The sequence below is a fragment of the Podarcis vaucheri genome (genome assembly GCF_965113315.1).
Source record: "Podarcis vaucheri genome assembly, chromosome: 9".
Lineage (NCBI taxonomy): Eukaryota > Metazoa > Chordata > Lepidosauria > Squamata > Lacertidae > Podarcis > Podarcis vaucheri.
The window spans coordinates 7,232,385-7,237,407 of record NC_138767.1 but is presented as its reverse complement, the minus strand read 5'-3'; the positions used below and the strand labels follow the sequence as shown (position 1 = coordinate 7,237,407).

General features: G+C 44.6%; 1 long non-coding RNA gene across 1 annotated transcript; it reads right to left on the bottom strand.

Annotated features, from left to right (window-relative positions):
* Window positions 1–247: 247 nt before the first annotated feature.
* LOC309540208 lies at window positions 248–4,649 on the bottom strand. The gene is made up of 2 exons (XR_014223133.1): window positions 4,606–4,649; window positions 248–440 (listed from the first exon to the last, which is right to left on the bottom strand). It is a non-coding gene; the product is annotated as an uncharacterized lncRNA (long non-coding RNA).
* Between the last annotated feature and the right edge of the window lie 374 nt (window positions 4,650–5,023).

Here is a 5,023-nt window from a genome sequence, read left to right as displayed (position 1 = left end):
TCATGTTTTCAGAAGGGCTCTGAAGCTCTTTTCATTCCACGAGACATTTAATGGCTGGTTTTATTGGGGATGGTGGCTTTTATATATGTTTTATATGCTGTCAGGTCTTAAAGTATTTAGTTTTAATTGCTGTTTTGTTACTGTGCTGCTGTTTTCCACTCTTGTCAGCCATTTTGGTTTTGTGTTGTTGTTTTTTAAAGAGACAAAAATGGCTATGACAAATAAATCATGAATAAATGTCTTGAGAATGAGCTCAATGGATTTATTTCTCATTTAACGGCAGCATATCTTCATAACAGCTCAAGGTGTAAAAGACCTTCTGGGATCAGATCATCTATTGGTTATCAATGAGCCGGAAAGATGATTAGCTGTGCTCTGTCATGGGCTCCTCAGACATGTTAGGATCTGGCACGGTTTGGCAGCCCCAGATAGAAGAGGAGCTGGAGGAAGAAAAAATAGGGAAGGTTCAGGGCAGATAAAAGAAAGTCATTATTTACACAGTGTATAGTTAAACTATGGAACTGATTCCCACAGGAGGCAGTGATGGCCACCAACATAGATGGCTTTAAACAAAACAAAACAAAAGACAAATTCATGCAGATGAGGAGAATTGATGGTTACTAGCCATGATAGCTATTATCCAACAGTAATGAAGGCAGTAATGGTTCTGAATACCAGTTGCTGGAAACCATTGGAAGGGAGAGTGATCTTGTGCCTGAATCATGCTTCTGAGTTTCCCACAGGCATCTGGTTGGTGTTGTAAATAAAAATATGCCCTTTTCCCTTATGGGGTATCCAAGAGCCCATATAGAGTCCTTACATAGGTTCCCTATTGGTAGGAGAAAATAACAGAGGCCAACCAGAGAATATTGAGAAGCAAAGCAGCTAGTAAGCTTGATCTTTATTGATCTGTTGCAACAGGGTGCTCCCCTCACACGCAGGAGAGGAAGAGGACCCCCCCAAAATTGCTGTGCAAGGGCTTATAAGGACTTTTGAAATTCCCATTCTCTAGATCAAGACCACCCCCAGAAACATTATGCATACATCACAGAAGGGGTGTAACCTAAGACCACCCCTCAGATACATCCCACCTACATCACAGAAATTTTAATATTGTTTTTCTCCTGTTGTTGTTTATCTCCTGTCTAGCAGGTTACTTGATTGGATTTCCTGGGGAGCCTGGCCATTCTTTTATAGTGGTAAAATACTTATTTCCTGGGCCAGGTCACAGGCTCACACCTTATTCAAACAGACATATCCTTGAGACAGGATTTGTGAGGAAAGAGACAATGGGGAGGCTTTTCCAGTTTAACCTTGCAGAGAAAGGATTTGGTCAGTTTAGGAATCAAAATGGTTCCAGGTTGGACTTCCTGTGTTGATCTATGTATGTGCAGTTATGAACATCACCATATATCTAAGACCATAAAATTCCTATCACATTGGCCACTATGAGAACAAGATGCTGGCCTATATGGGCCATTGGCCTGATCCAGCAGACTCTTAGGTAGTAGGGTGATGTGCTTGAAGGCTGGCACCCAGTGATGGAGGTCCTCCCATTGTGATTTGAGACACTGAAGAGGGGGAGAACAGATTTGCCTTCTCCAACCCCCCCCCATTGCCCCTCCCATGGGCCTCATTGGGGACTTCAAGTAGCCAGTGAGAAGGGCAAAGCAGGAGCAGGAGATGGAGTCAGGGGGCAGTACACTGTCTTGTTACCGAGAACTAGGTGCTGCCCAGATGGAGTGCATGTCTGGATGTGTGGTGGTCCCACCTCATCTTTAAAAGCTTGGGAGGAGGGACATGCTGGCTGTTGGGACGTCTTCCTTCCTTCAGTTCAATTCTTGTGTCTCTTCCCTTGCTCATGTATCTTGGAATCTTGATGTCCCTACATAAGAACATTAGAAGGTCATGCTGAATCCAGCCAATGGCCCATCTACTCCAACATCCTGTTCTCACAGTAGCTAACCAAATTTCTATGGGGGAACCTTCAAGCAGGATCTGAGCACAAGAGCACTGTCTCTGCAAGAGTATCCAGTGCTTGCTACTAGGCCTTGACTGTTATAAATTACAGTGGTGCCCCGCAAGACGAATGCCTCGCAAGACGGAAAACTCGTTAGACGAAAGAGTTTTCCGTTTTGGAGGTGCTCCGCAAAACAAATTTCCTATGGGCTTGCTTCGCAAGACGACAATGTCTTGCGAGTTCCTGCTGGTTTTTTCCCCTCCCCCCTTTTTCTAAGCCGCTAAGCTGCTTATCAGCTGATCCGATCAGCAGATAAGCCGCTAAAAGCCGCTGAAAGCCGCTAAAAGTCGCTAATCCGCTAATCCGTCAATGGGTTTGCTTCGCAAGACGAAAAAACCGCTAGACGAAGAGAATCACAGAACAGATACTTTTCGTCTTGCGAGGCACCACTGTATCTCCTTTAGTCTCAAGTATGAACTGCTTTGTTTTGCGAAAGAGTGGCAGATGAAGATGATGGACTTTGCATAACTGGCGAAGCTGGCAGGAGAAATCCGAAACCAGCATGATCAAATATTCCAAAAGAACTGCAGTAAATGTATACGATACCTGAAAGATTATTCTAAGCAATTAACATCACTAGCAGGGTTGTCGGAAGACTTGTAATGAGAAATTTTCTATCTTTCTATTTTTATTTAATTTTTGAGTTATTTTGCAATGAGTGTAATTAGAATTGGAAAGCGTACAAAATCCAATGATATAAAGGTTAATTTTGAAAGCTATGAGGCGGGAGGGAAGGAAATCGATAGGCTCTAAAGAGCCAAAGTGGTAAAATGGATAATGATGATGAGAATGTATAATATCAAATGGAAAATAAATAAAAATTATATATATAAAAAAGAAAGAAAAATAACCACTTTATTGTGCTTTGAGATGGGAGCATAACAGGCAGCTGCTTTTCACTGTTGACCATTAGCATGGAGATTGTTCAGACAATGTCACAGGGAGATTCTGGACTTGGTTGTATCTGGGTGGACCTGGGATTTTCCTGAGTTTCTTCTGTTCTTGTAACAGAGAGGCAATCAAGTGCCTGTCTTGCACCTTGAATGCCCTCTACGCCTTCTGTTACAGAGATGCAAATTTGTGAGGCAGGTGAGAATTTTCTTCAGAGAGAAAGATCACAAGGTGCATCCCTCCTGGGACTGCACACAAAAACAATTGTCACATGAAGAGAACAAAAAGATCAGGGGGAAAGCAAAAAAACACAAAGACCTGAAGAAAAAAAGAAGGGAGCTCTTCCATGGCTACTGATAATGGTGTGCCCAGCTCCCAAAGAAAAACAGGCGCAGAGGAAACTGCCTTATACTATCAATGACTACTGGCTGCAACTGCTGTGTTCTACCTTCTCTGTTGAAGGCAGTATGTCTTTGAATACAAATTGCTGGAAACTGCAGGTGGGGAGATTGCTTTAGTGCTCAGTTCCAACTTGAGGGCTGCCCATAGGCATTTAATTAGTCATTATGAGAACAGGAAGCTGGAGTAGGCAGAGCTTTGGCTTAACCCAACAGAACTATTCTTATTTTGACTCAGATCCTTCGTGCATCCAGGTTTATATTGCCTACACTGACTGTCAGAGGCTCTCCAGGATTTCAGACTGGGGTCTCTGCCTGGAGATGCCAGTGATGGGGAGGTTCTCTTCCTCCTCCTGGATAAACTTGGTGATATGGTCCATCTCCCCTCTCCTTCCCCAAGTTCTCTCCCCACAAATATGATGGAGAATTTTCCAGAGTCCATTTGCACACTGCTCTAGAGACCATGACGGTAGTCATATTGGAACCAATGTCTACAACTTGATATCCAGTAGAAATAAGCACAAGAGATCTGAAGTAGCTAGGTGGAACACCTCGTTCAAATGTGATGCTGGGCTGCCAGATGGTGAGATGGAACTTTTTTCCCCAAAGGGAGAGGTGGGAAGACACATCGCCAGGTTTGCGAAAAGGTAGCAAGAAAGAAAGCTGCAAAATATGTGTTACAGGTGTGATGAACCACCACACACCAATGATGGGATCTTCAGTGCTTGTTCCTGAAGTATTTGCTTCCGAAGAAGGAGAGGAAAACACACACACACACACACACACACACACACACCAGGAAGCCACAGTTTATCAATTAATAGTGATAATTATATTTGCTACTGTGAGGAGAGACATAAATTAATACCAGCACTTTCACTATGAGTAAAAGAAAATCCATCATTTGTAATGCCAGGTGAGGGGAAATGAATCATGGATGGAATCTTAAAGGACCTGGCTGGTCTAGCTCAGGTACAGAAAACCTTTGGCCCTCCAGATGTTGTTGGACTCCAACGCCCTTCAGCCCCAGGCATTATGGCCAGTGATCTGGGATGATGGGAGTTGTAGTCCACTAGGGTCTGGAAGTCCAAAGCTTTCCCATCTCTGGCCAGGTTAAGCCCTGAATCTAGCAGTAATCCAGACACATAGAGACTGCAGGGATACCAGAGTTTCAGTGCTGGCTGCTGAAGATAGGGAGAGTGCTGTGCCTTTGGAAGTTGTACAGGGCCCCCCAGAGGGATAGCCAAGAGTACTGGGGCCTATAGGGCCACAGCCTGGACCCTCACTAACACCTACCTCCTAGTCTGAAGAAGTAGATGCCTCCCACCAGACATCACCAGTCTGGCAGTGCAAAGAGAGCACTAGAAGGGAGGTTGTGGAATGAAGGAAGATTGCACATTGTAAGGTCAGAGGGATGGCCCATTAAGACTCTGAAGGGGGGTGGAGCCCAGTGCTTTTTTTCTGGGGGAATGCAGGGGTACTCATACCCCTAAACATTTTTTGAATCTGGATGTGAGGGCTGTCTGGCTGTCACATCGGTCACCCCATTGATCGCCAAGATTGATTCAGCTGATCTGGCTGGCTAGGCAGGTGTCCTTTTCCTCCCTCACTGCTCCATGTGTGTCCCTCCCGAAGCTGCGCACTCGGTGGAAGAGGACGATCATCCCAGACAGAAGGAGTGTACTGTTCTTCAGTCAAGGGTATATGATAGCTG